A 9,044-nucleotide genomic window follows, 5' to 3' on the forward strand; every position below is an offset into this window, starting at 1 on the left:
TGACCAAAAGAGTTTGAAACATTTTCACATTAGGTTCCTTTGACCCTGGCCTGAAAGGGAAAGTGGTAAATGAAAGGAAACAGGCTTAAGCAAAACAAACTCAGAGAGAGGACTTGGAGAGCCTGAAGAGTTGGGGAGGGAAGGGCTGCGCTGGGCATCTCTCCCAGGTGGACTGCGTGACTCCGAAGGAAGATGAGATCACGGAACTCCCCCTGTACAGGCCAGAAGCTGGACATCAGTGTCAAAGTCCATTGTTTAGCAGTGTTTTTTACCTGTTTTTTGTGATCATCCTAGCTACGAGCTTAGTGGTTTAGGACTCCGAGTCCTAGGCTCTTCCCGCCATTGCTATGCCCCAGTGATACCACTGCAGAATAATACCTCTATTTGAAAAAGCAAGCAGTTGTCAGTCCTGCATTTCATTTTTATAGAACGTTTTCACACAAGTGAAGAAGAAACTGATATCCTCCCCCAGGGCCAATGTATCATCAGCTCACTTGTTAACAAGTCCTTTAAAAATGTAAAAAGACTACCTTCTTAGTGAGTTGGCAATTTTAGCAGGTGCTTGACTAGTGATTAGACTCCCTTTGCCATGTTGTTTTATTCATTTGCTACTCAAAGATTCACCCAGGGCTTAGACAGGACTGACACAACTTTCCAGCTATTAAATTCCCCATAAGTTGTATTGTTAACTTTACAAGAATACAAGAATGCACCCACGTGTCCTCGTTGTGCAGAGCCGGTGGAATCTGACTCCATAGGTCTACAGGACCCACTTAGGGGAGAGCCACAGCCCCTACTTGGCAAACACAGCATCAGTGAGAAGGTTCACAAAGTCAGGGAGGAAGATCAATCATCTCTTGCTGTAAAGTTCTCCATGGACTAGGTGCTGGTGGCTCACACTTGTAATCCCAGCACTTTGGGAGACCAAGGCAGGGGGATCGCTTAAGGCAAGGAATTGAGACAAACCTGGGCAACATAGAGACATTCCGTCTCTAAAAAAAAAAAAATTTTTTTTAATTAGCCAAGTGTGGTGGCACGTGCTTGTAGTCCCAGCTACTTGAGAGGCTAAAGCAGGAGGATCACTGGAGCCCAGGACTTCGAGTCTGCAGTGAGCTATGAGTCCACCACTGCACTCCAGCCTGGGTGACAGAGCAAGACACCGTCTCTAAAAAAGAAAATTCTTGGCCAGGTGCAGTAGCTCACGCCTTTAATCCCAGCACTTTGGGAGGCCAAAGAGGGCGGATCATGAGGTCAGGAGTTCGAGATCAGCCTGACCAACATGGTGAAATCTTGTCTCTACTAAAAATACAAAATTATCCAGGCATGGTGGCACATGCCTGTAATCCCAGCTACTCAGGAGGCTGAGGCAGGAGAATCGCTTGAACCCGGGAGGCAGAGGTTGTGGTGAGCCAAGATTGAACCATTGCACTCTAGCCTGGGCAACAGAGTGAGACTCTGTCTCAAAAAAAAAAAAAGAAAAAAAAGAAAAAGAAAAAGAAAAAGAAAATCCCCTATTGAGCAACCTCTCTGTTCCAGACACTGTGTCAGGTATCATGGAGGATGCAGAGAATGCAACTTGGTCCCTGTCTACTTAGGACAAGGAGGAAAGCATGAGGACTTAAATGTAAACACGAGGCAGAGGAGCGTGCTAACCGTACGGCTCTGCCAACACTGAGAAAAATCCGTCACTTTTCCAAGGTTGAATTCCAGTGAGGTAGTTTGTCCAGCAACTGTACATTGTCATCTTTTGTTTGTTTGTTTTTGTTTGTTTGTTTGAGAAAGAGTCTCACTCTGTCACCAAGGCTGGAGTGTAGCGGTGCGATCATAGCTCACTGCAGCTCTCAACCTCCCAGGCTCAGATGGTCCCTCTCACCTCAGCCTCCCAGGTAGCTGGGACTACAGGCATGCATCACCATCCCCAGCTAATTTTTTGTATATTTAGTAGAGACAGGGTTTCACCATGTTGCCCAGGCTGGTCTCAAACTCCTGGGCTCAAGCAATCCTCCCACCTCGGCCTCCCTAAGTGCTGGGATTGCAGATGTGAACCACCATGCTTGGCCTACATTGTCGTTTATAATGCACATTCCAGCCCTGGCTCTTCATCCCTTCTCTATAAACAGCAAACCACAGCCCTGTTGGAAGTTCTCACGGGAAAGCAGCTAGCAGAGTGTGGGGCCTCAATTGTGTGCCCTTTAAAGAACCTCCACTTATTAACCTCAAACATGAGGTTATTATTGAAAAGGAGAAGATGGACTGCCTGCTTTAACCGAGGGTTTTGTTTGCAGGACTCTCATCTGGCAGCTGCAATCAGTAACCAAGACCTGGTTCTAGAGGGCAGTAGTGACACACTCATTCCAAATCGCAGACAGTTGAAAATGACCAAACCCAGGGCTCAGCCCTTTCAGAAGGACACAGTGGGCGGCATAGAAATAGAAGATGAGTTGAGCCCACTCTGCCGATTGCTGGTCACGAAATTACCAGATGATGCACTGAAATGGAGCGTCAAACCCAGGCGAACAGGGGGAACTTGGAGTAGGAGACTTCATGCTTCACCTGGTCATAGAAGGCGGGGAGTCCCTAGCCTGGCCATGGGGTAATGAAAGCTTGTGCAAGGAACACTGTGTGAAACGTTATGCAAAACTCTTCCCCTAAATGAAATGCTGCAAAGGACTTCTCTCCAGACAGAAAATGGAACTAAACCTAGTATCGCTTAGGGTGGACGGTCCAGTTCACAAAACTCCCTTGGCGCTCTTCTGGACACTACCAAATTAGCCCCGCCCACAAGGCAACCCTACAACTGGGTCTGAGTCCAGACTCACAGGCAAGTTCAAGCATGTGGGGCCATCTTTGCCCAAATCAGTGCCCTTTTCGCACTCAGTGCAAACAATAGTTTTTGGAAGTAGATCTCCTCCAAAGTTTGAAAACCATTCATCATCAGGTCTTAGGCCAGACTTCCAATTTAGGGCACTTTTCCTTCAGCCTCTGTGTGGTTTATTTTTTTCACAGGCCTCAGCTGTGAGAAGATCTGTTCTTACCACCCCTCAGTCCCTCTGAGCTTTGCTCTTGTCCCAACAGCACCCTTCCTCTGCCAAGGATGCCCCTCCCCACTTCCTTACTCTCCCCCAGCCTCTCTGCCGGCCCCAGAACATGAGTACACGTGTGAGTGAATTGTGTGCCTGAGTGCGCGTGCGTGTGCGTGCATGTGCATGAGTGTGTGTGCTCGTGCGTGTGTGTGTGTGTGTGAAGCTGCTCCTGAGGTAGAATCTGTAGATGGGGCAAGAATTCATTTATTCAACTCAATTGATTAGGCACTTACTGTGTGGGGGACTAGAGATACAACGGTAAAAAGACAAAAATCAGGCCAGGTGCAGTGGCTCATGCCTGAAATCCCAGCACTTTGGAAGGCCGAGGTGGGCAGATCATGAGGTCAGGAGTTTGAGACCAGCCTGACCAACATGGTGAAACCCCCATCTCTACTAAAAATAAAAAATTAGCTGGGCGTGGTGGCACACGCCTGTAGTCCCAGCTACTCAGGAGACTGAGGGAGGAGAATCGCTTGAACCCGGGAGGCAGAGCTTGCAGTAAGCCGAGATCGTGCCACTGCACTCCAGCCTGGGTGAGAGTGAGACTCTGTCTCAAAAAAAAAAAAAAAAAAAAAGAAGACAAAAGTCCCTGCCCTCCCAGTGGGTGGTGGCCCCTAGGAGCAGTGCGTGGCTCAGCAGGCCAGGGAGACAGCTCTAGGCTACCAGCAAGGGCCGCCTCACCAAACCAGACAGAGGCCAGTGTGTATGCCTCTGGGCGGTGCTGCCGCCCCACTCCCATCCCACCCCAGTGAGGTGATCCCGGTGAGGCGCTCTCCTTCCCCTCGGCGCTCCTCTATGGAAACATTCTTTCTCCCGTGGACATTTGCACTCTGTGAGGACCAAAGCCTGTGGCAGTCTCAACATCACCTGTAGGAAGGTTTTCTTTTAGCAGGAGGTTGTAGCGGGAGGTTGTGGAGGGACAGAGTACATCTTCTAGGCCATCACAGGTCCTGAACTTAGGATTGGCCTCTATCCTTCAGTAGCCACATTGGCTCTGTGTCCAGGAGGACAGTCACTGTAGATCCACAGAATGGCTGTCATGTGTCTCTGTTCACTCCCGTGGAACGCAGGGGGACCCGGGAAGGTGAGAAAGCCAGGGCTGGGTGTCCGGCTGAGCACGGAGGAAGGAAGAGAGCCGGAAGTTGCTGTCAATCGGGTAGGGCAGTGAAGGAGACTGGCAAAGCTGATTAAGGTAGGAGGAGCAGGTACTCAAAGGTCACAGAATCACCGGAAAATGATATTCATGGAGCTCACTTCTCACTGTGGCTGCTCATGGGAGGTAGTAAAGAGAGCACTTCCCATTCAAGATGGCTTCCCATTCAAATCCCCCTCCTAATTATCTCCAGCTGTGTGTCTCCTGATGAATTATTTAGCCTCTTCCGGCCTCCTTTTGCTCATTTGGAAAATACTTTTAATTGATACTTATTTTAGAAGGAGGTTGTAGAGATAATGAATAGGAAGGGCAGGGAACATTGAATAAGTTTCATAAATGATACGCACCATAATCATGGCACTTAATTCTTACAGCAAGTCTTGAAGCTTTATCTCCTAGCAGGAATTTTAGAGATCTTCCAGGTCAGCGGTTTTCGAACTTTGACCTGCATCAGAACCTCCTAGATAGCATGTGTGCTAAAACACAGATTTCTGGGACCCACTCCCAGAGGCACCGGTTCAGTAGGTCTAGGTTGGGACCTGAGAATGTGTATTTCTAATGAGTTCCAGGGTGATGCTGAGGTTGCTGGTCTGGGGACCACGCTTTGAGAACCACTGTGCTAGTCTAAATTCCTCAATTTGCAGAGGATGGTCCCGAGGTTCAATCCTGTTAGCCCCTTCCCCACGGTCAATAGAGTCAGCCTCCCAGATCCAGGTCCGGGCCAAGGTCAGGAGATCCAAGCTGGGAGACAGGAGAACAAAGTATAGCATTCAGGAAATGTCAGGATGCAAAAAGCCAGACTCCGGGCAATGAGCCCCAGGGACAGACTCAAGGTTCCAGTGAGAGGAATGAGCTTAACAGACAGTAAACCATTGCTGTGCCCAGGAAGAGAACTGGCCTCAGAGAGGTCCCGAGCCACAACAGTCCACATGTCTGGCCTCAGGGAGTTTGTGTGTGTCAGGGGTGGGGAGATAAGGATTGTGTGGGTGACATGGGAGGGTGGGAACTGAGTGTAAGTGCATCTGTGTGTGTGAGTGCATCTGTGTGTCAGTGTTTTCGTGTGAGGGTGTGTACGTGTGTGAGTATGTGAGCTTGTGTGAGTGTCTATGTTAGTCTGCTTGGGCTATCATCACAATGCATCATGGACAGGGTGGCTTAAACAACAGAAATTTATTAGTTTACAGTCTGGAGGCTGGAAGGCAAAGATCATGGTATTGAAATGGTAAGGATGGTAAGTTATATATGTATATTTTATCTTGACTAAAAAGACTAACAATTTTTTTAAAAGATCATGGTGTTGGCAGGGTTGGTTTCTCCTGAGGCCTGTCTCCTGGGCTTGCAGATGGCTGTCTTCCATGTCCTCACATGGCCTTCTCTTTGTGCGTGTTCATGTCCTGATCTCCTCTTTGCATAAGGATGCCAGTTAGATTGGATTAAGACTCACCCTCAAGATCTCATTTTGATTCAATTACCTCTTTAAGAATCTATTTCCAAATAAGGTTGCATTCTGAAGGATTAGGGATTAGAGACTCAGCATATACATTTGGGAGGGGGATGAGATTCAGCCCATAACAGCACATGTATACGTGTGCACATGTGCGTGTATGTGTACGTGTGTATATGTATATGCATGTGTACATGTATGTGCATGTGTGTGATGAGCCCGGGAGCATGAAGGAGGTGCTTTACAGAAAGCCCGGCAATGTTGGGGAATACCTTGAGTGACATCTTTCCCAGCAAGGGTTCTGGCACATAAGAAATCTGACTTTCTTCTAGCCTCATCTTGGGTTTGTGAGTTTATGAAGAAGCTGAAGAGCTCCATCATTTCCCAGCTAAACATAGTTCTTCAGGTCTCAGGGTTTAAGATGAATTCTTCCTAAGTCCACCAGCATTTTGCCTCCATTCAAGCAACCCCTTCTTCCAAGCATCGTGATGTGACAGTGCAGCGTTCACAGGCGCACCCCAGCTGATCTGCCCTATGGCACAAGAATAACAATTGGAAAAACTTGGCTTCCCTCCGAGAGCAATGCCAGCTTTGCCCAGGCCAGCCCTCTCTGGCATAACTCTGTTCCTTCGAGCTTTCCTCATGTATGACCATCCTTGTGTGACCTCAAGGCCAGAGTCCCCATTTCTTAAAGCTAGGAAAGACATTTTTGAGGCTCCAGTTTGTTCTTTCACAGTGAAAGAACTGTTTGTGGGCTCAAAGGGGGATGTGGCAATAGGTTATTTCAGGCTTTCGAAAGGCCTGTCTTCCATCTGGAATGGATGTATTACCTAATAGGCCGTCCTTTATAGGAACTGAACAAAGACTCACTGACACAATCTCAACGGTTGGCCATCCTTGGGACAGCTAGACAATTATTTTGCTTCTGGATGCAGCAGGCACAAAAGAAGGGGCCAAGGTACACACAGACCTTAGTGTGAGCTGGAGAAGGCCTGAGGGATAAACCGTCAGGAAAGTTCATGAGTTTTCAGAAGGTTCTGGGGCCGTCAGGTTCATACCAGTGTGGATGCACCAGGCTGAGGGCCGATGAACACCACAGGGCAGTAAATACAGGGCCTAGCCCAGGGCCTAGGCATAGTTCACACCCATTAAATGCTTGTTGATCAAATGACTGATTGGAGGAATGAAAAATATTGTTTAAAGGAAGGCAAGTGTGTTTTCCAGGCAGGAAAGAGAGGGCTGGACGTGATGGAGAGAGGTTTATAACCAGCTTCCTCTGGAAGGCTCATTGCAACAACCACATGGTCTTTGAGAAAAGCTTTTCATCAGGAGATGCCTCAGTCTGCGTAAAATTATGTATTAAGTGTCCATCGTATGCAAAAAAAAAAGTGGGAGGTAAATAAAAGAAGTCCTTTAGAAAATTTCTGTTTCCTGCTTGTATTTCATATGGAAAAACGTAACTAAAACTATAGACATAAGGAAAAAGACTGAAAGAAAAATGGAAAAATAATAGTAATTGTACCACGGTCGTGGGATGATGGCTAAATTTATTTTCTCTTCCTGACTTTCTATAATGCTCTTTTTTGGCTTTAACATCAAAATAGGGATTCAAAGAATCATGATTGTCTGCAGTTGTGACCACTGCAGTCAGCTCAGGACAGGGGTGCCTTTCCTGGAAACTGAAGCTCAGTGCAGAGGATGGGGGTTTGGAACAGTGGGCCAAAGACCCCAGCAAGGCCAACCTGAGCCATTCTTGGGACAGAGTTGGTCTTGATGGGGCCACATCTCCACATGGTATCCCCCACTTAATTTGCTCCAATACCCCCAAAACTTGGCTTCATTTTTTTCACTCCTCTTTCTCCTTTTTCCCTTGCTCATTCATTCATCAAACAAGTATTAAACTCCTTCCTATGAAAAATGAGTCCCATCAAGCCCTGGGAATACATAGAATGAGAGGTAGGTTCTGGGCTCACCACTTGCAGAGGAAGCAGATATTTAAACAAATGGAGCCAGGCACAGCAACTCACGCCTGTAATCCCAGCACTTTGGGAGGCCAAGGTGGGCAGATCACCTGAGATCAGGAGTTCGAGACCAGCCTGGCCTACATGGTGAAACCCCGTCTGTACTAAAAATACAAAAATTGGCTGGGCATGGTGGTGGGCACCTATAATCCCAGCTACTCAGGAGGCTGAGGCAGGAGAATTGCTTGAACCCAGGAGGTGGTGGGTGCAGTGAGCTGAGACCATGCCACTGCACTCCAGTCTGGGCAACAGAGTGAGACTCTGTCTCAAAAATAAGTAAATAATAAAAAACAAGTGAAGACAGAACAGGAACAATGGAATAGCCAACAGGCTCTCAGTGCCAGGAATCTGAGCATCAAGGAAGGGAGGCTTCCTGAAGGTAGTGGATGTGTTTGATGATAGATGGTAGATGATATGTTTGAAGTGAGTCCCAAAGAAAAGGTAGGAAGACAAATAGGTAAAGACTTTCTGCAAAGAAGGAAATCTGTTTGCAAAGGTACAGCTCCAGAAATGCACGGCAGGTCATACGCATTGTTTTTACGAGGAGCTGTGAGGTCATCAGTCTGGAGCCAAGGGTGCAGACTGAGAGGGGAACATGAGAGGGGAACATGAGTAGGCATAGCCAGGCTTTGAAGGGCCTCATCTAACCCTACAAAGGTGTCTGGACTTATCCTACAGACATTGGGTTGCCTGAGTCTTAAAGTAGCATGGTTTTATAGCCAGAGAATTCTGGTAGCCAGAAATAGGGTAGGGAAGTGGGACCAAGGGCCAGAAGAGTGATGATGAAAACAGGCTGGGTGTGGGGGTAGTGAAAGCCTAAGCTCCGTACCCAGCAGTGGGTGTTGACATGACTTGCAGGTCTGTTGGGAGGAGAATGAGGGTGGGGAAGCAACAGGCCCGATCTCTTCCCTCTGCCAGCATCAAGTTCTGGGTGCTCATCCACTCCCTGGCCGCCAGCTGTTTACTGTCTCATGTACTCAGAATCTTGCAGCCTAACCTTCCCCAGACAGTGTCATCTCATCCCTGTTCTCCCCAACCACCTTGTAGAGCATAATTGCCTAAAGGTTAAATTCCCCCTTCATTTTTTTTTTTTTTTTTTTTTTTGAGACAGAGTCTTGCTCTGTCGCCCAGACTGGAGCACAGTGGCATGATCTTGGCTCACTGCAAGCTCTGTTTCGCGGGTTCACGTCATTCTCCTGCCTCAACTTCCCGAGTAGGTGGGACTACAGGTGCCCACCACCACATCCGGCTAATTTTTTTTTTTTTTTTTGTATTTTTAGTAGAGATGGGGTTTCACCATGTTAGCCAGGATGGTCTCTATCTCCTGACCTCGTGATCCACCT

General features: G+C 47.7%; 1 long non-coding RNA gene across 1 annotated transcript; it reads right to left on the minus strand.

The window, feature by feature from the left end:
- Positions 1–3,269: 3,269 nt before the first annotated feature.
- LOC144340222 (uncharacterized) lies at positions 3,270–6,216 on the minus strand. The gene is made up of 2 exons (XR_013416005.1): positions 5,953–6,216; positions 3,270–4,977 (listed from the first exon to the last, which is right to left on the minus strand). It is a non-coding gene; the product is annotated as an uncharacterized LOC144340222 (long non-coding RNA).
- Positions 6,217–9,044: the final 2,828 nt, after the last annotated feature.

Source organism: Macaca mulatta, chromosome 1 (genome assembly GCF_049350105.2).
Source record: "Macaca mulatta isolate MMU2019108-1 chromosome 1, T2T-MMU8v2.0, whole genome shotgun sequence".
NCBI classification, from domain to species: domain Eukaryota; kingdom Metazoa; phylum Chordata; class Mammalia; order Primates; family Cercopithecidae; genus Macaca; species Macaca mulatta.